The sequence below is a fragment of the Thunnus albacares genome, chromosome 10 (assembly GCF_914725855.1).
Source record: "Thunnus albacares chromosome 10, fThuAlb1.1, whole genome shotgun sequence".
NCBI lineage: Eukaryota > Metazoa > Chordata > Actinopteri > Scombriformes > Scombridae > Thunnus > Thunnus albacares.
In genome coordinates, this window is record NC_058115.1 from 18,227,502 (window position 1) to 18,235,740 (window position 8,239).

Below are 8,239 nucleotides of genomic sequence, written 5' to 3' on the forward strand. Positions count from 1 at the left end.
GTAGCTCTAATTGGGAGAACAGTGATTGTGGCTTCAAAACTATGTAAATCTTACAATTCCACTGCATATATTTCAGCTAACTAATTTGACATTCACATCCATACCGATCCATGCCCAAAGACTTCAAAAAACTTTTCAAGTTCTTACAGCAAACGTAGGAATCTCACTGAATTCCTCCTCTGTCCAGCCATTTTATGGTCTACCAGCCAATCAGAAATCTCTCTGACTTTCTAGATTATTTATTGTCTTCACCAGCGTATTGTTTACTTGGGCTGTGCTATATGTATTATAGCATACAGCAAGGTTTGTTTGAGCTTGAGGGCTGAAAGCGGCTGCCCATTTTTTAAAGTATAAAACATCAAACATAGCTTTTAAGCTGCTGTAGATTGTATGCCACAGTTGAGGTGTTGATTCACACTTGCAGTTTTCACATTGCTATGAGTCATTTGATTCAGTGTTCACTGGTAATAATTTTAAAAAATGCTTAATGCAGCTTTAGGGCACAAACACAACGATAGGCTGACAAGATGAATGAGATGTCACAATCTTCATTCTTGTGATTTTGTACATTTAGGACTATTTCTCATGTCATTGTTTCACTTTTCTGTTAAACCAGATTCTACTAAGTTGGTTATTTTTCAAACTAGTAAACTAACTCCATCCTATCATTGTGAGATACCACCTCAGGGCATGTCATAAATCATGATGTTAGCTTGTTACTACAGTAAAGGCAATATGTTTTCATTGTTGTTAGATTTAACCACTCAGCTATTTAGTATTGCTGTGGCCATTTTGACTTTGCTGATTTTGTGGCTGCTCATACATATTTTCAAGTGTGACAGTTTGCATTTTTATTACCATTTACATCTAGATGGCGCTACCCGTAAAGGTGAAAATATCTTACTTATTCTTTCTTGGAAAGACGCACACAAATGGATATATACATGTACACACATACTTCCAAAACATACAATTACCCTGATGGCCAATTTTTAACAAAAAGATGAGTCACTCAGTAATCAACAAGAAAAGCTCCGCTGAAAGGGCCAAATGATACCCTTCCCTGTTGTAGCCTTTGTGATTGAGAGTTACATCACCTCGATATTACATTCACACTGTTGTTTAACAGCTAGAAAAAAAGTATAGATAGGTACAAATGAATGCATTCATACATAGATACACAGATTGATTCACAGATAGATGTGTCTTAACATGATTGCAACCATTGATGATCAAGGTGATCAATTGTCAATTCATGACAACATGTAATCCTTTCTGTTTTCCATCTAAATGTATATTCCTTTACTACTTTGCCACTGAATTTCTCTGTAAATGAAGGTTTAATTCCCTGAGCCAAGGTCCTACGACACCTTACATGATGTATGTCTCTGAGTTCATCCACTCCCATTATAATCCTGTTGTAAGTGTCTCATGGCAAATACCATCAAAACTCTGCCTCATTGAGATGGACAAGCACAAAAAACACAAGTGACAATAGGAAATGTAAAGGGTAAAAAGTTTCCATGGCAACAAAGAGAAAGGCTTTGATACCTCTGGGCATGAAATGATGAAGACAGAGAAAGACTGCATGGATTTGCATCTGAGTCCTGCACCGTGTGAATAGGCATGCCATTAGAATATTTGTTGTCTGTGATGAAACCTTAAAACATTTTGAATTTAAACTTAAACATTACTTTTTTTTCATCTGTGCAGTTATGTCCATGTTTTTACTAGAGAATGGAATGGCACTGAGGTATAATCACATTTCTAGAGGATTCTTGAGGCCTTCACCACTGGCTTTATCTGTCTTTATCTATCCACAGAGTCTTTGTAGTATTACAAATTATCATGAATAATTCAAATATTTCTATGTGAGATGACTTTAGTGTGAGGCAACATTTATTCACCTTTCTATAACTTTCTTTGTCAAAAATGAATAACTTTGTTATTTAATTTAGAATGTCTTCTCTAATTGACATTATCCAAAGTTATGTCAATTGCTGACTTGTTTCTTTCTTGAAAAAACATGATATACCATACTGAGATGTAAGAGTGTCTCCTCCGTTTTATAGCCCGCCTGTCAGAGTACATTATTACAAGCCTTATTGGTTCCCTGATTTTCATTTAATCTGCCACCAAGATGCATTATTGCTCACCCTTTATGATCTCATATTATTTTATTGAACATGCATTGTGCTTCTCTGGTAGTACTTTCTTTTACGGCAGTGCAGTAAATTCCACTCTTTTAAGATGAAATCTTGAATTGCCTTAAAAAAGTTGGTGCTGAGCAGCAGGGAGGTAAGGCTAAATTTGGAAGATGCGTTGTGGTGAGTTGTGGTTTAATGCTGGGTTCACAGAATGTTAAGGGCCAACTCTGGTGGAGTAGGATTTATTTAACTGATATCTGCTGCATAGCAAGGCAGTTGAATTTCACAACAACATCAATGTACTTTCCAAAAGCTGTCACCATGGCAGCTTGATAATGACACTGATAAAAGGTTAGCACTCATTGGTTGTCTTGCTCTGGCTGAAAACATCTTGTAATCTTGCACATATAAAAGAGAAAGGTGATATGTCTTAGAATTTAAATGACTGATGTTGCTGATGACATTAAAGATGATGTCATAAATGGACACAATCCAAATTCTGATGATGCCAGTTTAATGAAGGACGGCAGTAGCGAGGGGGCATTCTTAACAATGATTATGCGTTTCTATTGACTACACCCCATAATTAAGTATTTTGCTGTACATTAGACACCAAACTTACAGAGAGGACTTACAGAAAAGAATGATCAAAACAGAAGGTTACCACCTCCTTGATCCCTTCAAGGCTCAGAACATAAGAGTGTAGCAACCTGACTTTATATTAATTATTAACAGAGAAATATGTATTTGACTGAAAGTTTAAACTCTGAAGCTCTGGTTGAATATCCTGGGGTTCCAACAACTGGTGTTATAGAAATAATATTTCATTTTTTTATTATTATCATTATAATGCTATATTTTATTATTCTGAATTTACGTAACAACAGAAAAAAAGATATTCCAGTGAGTAAATTACTGTTGATTTGAAAATCATACAAAGCAAAATTACTGACATTTAATTTGTAGCTAGCCTTTTTTTTTATTTTGTTCTATTCTGGTGTCTTATTACATAGCTGATGCATCTAATTGTCTCTGTATGTGTCAGCCATTCACTGTGCATTCACAATTTATGTTATTATGTGTAGACCTACAAACTAACAATTGCCTGTTAGCTCCAGATACCATATTTAACAAGAGAGCTGCTTAATCATAGGCTAATTAATTTCCCAACTTTGCACTGGGCCCATCAACACCTATGACAATTAGCACTATAGCCTGCTGTCTTACAGTCATTACTGCTGTACTGTACTTAAATTTTAAAAGTGTTTTTATTGTCTGTTTATCTATACATAATCCTAACACATTACAGAAAAGGATTTTGAGCTTATGAAACTACAGCTGAACGTGGGTCCAAATCTTCCTTTCTTAATTTTTCGAACTGATAGATAGCGAAATTAAATACAGTCATGAACTAGCATGTTTCCTGTTAAATGTGTAGTCATTATTACATGACAGGGTGTTACATTATAATATTTGTACTGGACAACACTGATGCAGCTGGGGTTGGAGTTCATATGCATTTTATTGAATCTGAATTTATTATTTAATCTACCTTCAAAATAATATTGAAAAAAGAACAATGTATTTTATCAATTTGGAAATGGATCTGAAATGAAAACGACAATCAGAAACCAACTCTATACACCAGAAGGGTTATAATTCCAGTAAGGCTGTCCTTCCCAGGAAATACAAACACAATAGCGACTGACTGTTCTTCAATAACTAGTTGTATGACTTTGATACAATGGTTCTAAACACCTGTTCCAAGTGTAAAAAGGGGGAGCACAATTATATTACTAACAAGCTCCCTGGTTTCCACAAGAATTGGCTTGGCAACCAATAAAGCATGGCTTGTTGTGCTTTATGGGAATTATCGGTTCAGTTGGAGTGCATATTTGACCAAATTGCTTGGCTGAAATGACACATTATATAACAGTATATTAACCACAAACTCTGAGTCAGCAGAATTTGTGATGCATTAATATCTCCTTTTATTATTATTATATCAGTGGTGAAAGGTATTGCTTTATTTAATTGAATGTGCAGTGAGATGTGTATGCAGTAGATGCTTTGGTGCATTCAGGCACAAGGGATATCCACCAGATTTTGGGGAGTAAAACTTGGATTTATGTAATCTAAAACATCCTGGAGTGCATCCACAGTACACCTACAATCAGCGTGTGGTTCTGAAATGAATTTATTGGCAGTACTGCATACTATTATGGTGCTATACTGGAATCCTCTGACGACCTTGAGATACCTTGTCTAAATGCAAAGCTAAGTAATAAGCATGTGTTTCCATTTCAGAGCACCCAAAATACCATATTTTTTTCTCAGCATAAAATCATCCATATCTTAATCACTTGTACTAAAGTCTGGAAGAACTACTGAGGTGATGCCATTTACATCTGTTTTGCAGAGACCTCCTGATGATATTTACTAGACGTCAGTAAGACATATTCATTGCAACTATTTTTCATGCTTAGGATCTCTAGCCCCAGTGCTGCGTACAGGGGAAGTCTTCACAGTGAGCAGAATCATATGGACGTATAAATCAAAAAGTGCCTTCTCAACTGATAAAGAGGAAGATAAATAGGTTCAATCCAATAGTGTCTCTGGAAGGAGCTGTGGGCTTGAGGCATTCAAAAGCAGCCCACCCTCTTCAATAAGCCATGAGCAGATGAATGGACTGTTCTCCCATTCCAGGCTGATTGGTGCTGACAAACTATAGATCACCTGTGAGGGAACAGCACCCTATTTCACCAGGACTTGTCTCACTCTATTCCTCAGCCACTGAAATCACTCTACCTAAGACAAAACGACAGCTTTTTTGTGTGACTTTGTGATTTTTTTTTTTTCACAGCCAGGTCACCTCTAACAGAAACCTCTTTTTTGCTTACAACACATCTATTGTGATCATGAGTTGGAAAATCTTTGCCCTTATAGTTAATTTCGAGGAATGCACTTTTCTTTGAAGAAACCCATTGCATTTGTTTTCTTTTGTGTCCTCCTGCTCTGTCCTTGCATCTGCACTTACACTTTTTTTTTTTTTTTTTTTTTTTAACACAATCCAGTGCCATCAGATAATTAAGAAATGGAAGCACCTACAAGTTCCATCACCACTAATCCACTGGATCCATAGCTTCCTCTCCAACAGACCACAAGCAGTAAGGGTTGACAATTCACTGTCATCCACCATTTTACCGGTGCTCCATGAGGGTGCGTACTCAAGGCTGATTTATGGTAGGTCGCTCAACATTTTCCTTTCACATCTCGCACCTGGAGATTTTTTTTAAGTTGCAGACTCATATTTTGTCGTGCAATGTGATTGGGTAATGTTACTAATATCAACATGGAGATTTTAGTTTTCACTGAACTTCCTTATTGATATTTTGGTCTGTAACTTTAGATGACTTGTAACATCCTTGTTTAATTAGTTCAATGGAGACGACTGAAACGTTTTATTGAAGCATAAATTGAAAGCGTGGTGCAACTCTTTAATTTCTGTTGAGCGACACTTATCAAAAGTGCCAAGCGACCTACCATAAATCAGCCTTCAGTTCATTTCTCTGTACCCTTTATACAAACAGCTGTCATCCAAGTCCATCCACCATTACCCTCTACTCAAAATATGCCGATGTCACGGCCATCCTCACACTACTCAATAACAACAATGACTCTCTCTCTGCCTATTAACATTCCATATCCCATTTTAGCACATGGTGTGACGATAACTTTCTCCACCTTAACATCTCAAACACTAAAGAACTGCTCTTTGGTCTACCTTGGCAACATACTGGACAATAACCTCAGTTTCAATCGGCATACCATGGATTGTCAGCAGGGAACAACAAGTGTTGTCAACACTGACTTACAGCCATCTGTAAACTAAACCACTTGTCTGTCCAACCCCATCTTGTTTCTCCTGTATCGTAGCATTATTGAGCCAGTTCTTCTGTATGGTGCCATCTGTTTTTTCCATATGTTTACAGTCACCGATAAGAATAAACTCTTAAGGATAATTAATTTAGCCAGCAAACTCATTGGTATTCCCACCCCCAACTTATCCGATTGTGTCACCTCATACCTGATCCGCAAAGCAATCACAATCACACATGACCCAGACCACCCACTCTACCAGCACTTTACCCTCCTTCCTTCTGGCTGTATGTATAGACTACCAATGTGTAGAATGGCCTGTTTTGGCAAGAGTTTTCCCACAGCCATACAATCATCTTGAAATAAGTAACCTCCTCTTAAGTTACAAGTAATGCAGTCTGTGGTGTGTAGAGTGTCAATCCATGTTTTAGTCTCTGTTGCGTGACCCCTGTAATTAAATGTCCCTGTAAATCCTGTATTTTGTACAACTCCTCATAATTCTGAATGTCTTCCTTGTATGTGTATGCAACTATTGTGGAAGAGAATTTCCTCCTTGAGGACAACTATCTATCTATATACTTGGGAAGAAGCTAGGTAAAGCAAATTTGGATTGCTTCTTTGTTGATGCTTCTGCGTTGATATGAATGTGCGCTAATTGGAGAGAAGATTTGTTAGACATGTGAGAACTTCACCACTGATCTCAGCTGGTTTATGTGTTACTCCTTGTCCGCGTGGGTGATGAAAGCCCTCAGATTAAAAATCACATGCAGAGATTGTCACCAAATTACTGATATACAGTATATATGAATTCAGCTCATATCATACAGTTGAGAACATTCTGTATGACAAATGATGTAATGAGCCCACGCCCATGGAGACTTTTACTTTGAGAAACAGCTCATTAGAGACAGAGAAAAGTATGTGTTTCTAGCTATGACAAAGAATAGTTGGTTTAGTAGTTATCAGAGCAGTTTTATTTGTGAATGATGAAAATAGCCTGTGAACTACAGGCACTGCTGAACTTATCAATTGAATAAATTGCAAGATTTTTATCCTGTTAATATATCCTTCAAATTCATTTTTAATACATCTTTTATCGCCCATGGCAAAACTCTGTTTCTTTGATCCTCTGCAAGTCTGTGCATAAAGGATCATAAGGATTTGTACCATTAGGATTAGGGGAACAGCTTCTTTTATCAATTATATCAAAGTTTCAGCTGGTGCCCATTAAATACACGCTCACACAGACACACAAACATACAAATACACATGCACACCATTTAATTCTCTGGACATCCAAAAGATTGTTGGTAAAAATAAGGAGCACATTTTTGTACTCGTCTTGACTCAGTGTCTGCATAGTAATCAGCTTGTAAATTTGGGTTGAATCACAAGTCAATCCTCAAAGCATCATGCTTGTTAGATCCATAGGCTTGAGGCTAGGAGCTTGGAAGAAAGCCAGGGGCATTTAAAAACAGTCTTCTATCCAAAGAAGGGATGAAAGCTTACTTTTAACTCCTACTATGCTGCCAGTGTTGAAAGTGCACTGCTGACACTGTTACTGTGTTCTGTGCAAACATGCTGAACTGTACACCAACCACAGATGACATTAATGATAATAAGCAGCAGGGAATATTTCATTGTGTTCTTATTAGAAACTGAAATTGCAGCTACTGTTTATTGTATGAAAAAAACCAACATGGATCTGATCAAGACAGAAAATATATTTACAGTCATTATTGGAAAGCAATTAAATTAACACAGTTGTAGGAAGTAAAAAGCACAACCTCTACAATGCCTTTGTGAGATGGTAAATTTTATGATGGAGCCCCCTGTGTTGGGCATTCATTGAATAGAATCCCTCATGACTTGTTATATGGCAGCTAAAAGGAGATGGATCACCCGCTCAAAGCAGATGTTGCCAGCACACACAGGACCCTCTGAAAACAATGTGATCCTCCAGGACCAAGTAAGTACACGCAGAGGCAGACAAACAAAACACACACTGATCTTAATATATTACATGTACAGGCCCCCTGCTTGTAGGCTAAGCAGACACACACATGAATATAGTTCTTTATATACTTTTACAGTGAACAGACACACAAACACAGGCACAGATATACAATGGGATTTTTTGGCACACAAAATGCACATCACCCAAGCTTTATTTGTTTGCGTTTTATTCTCAAAGCTGCAGAGAGGACATCACA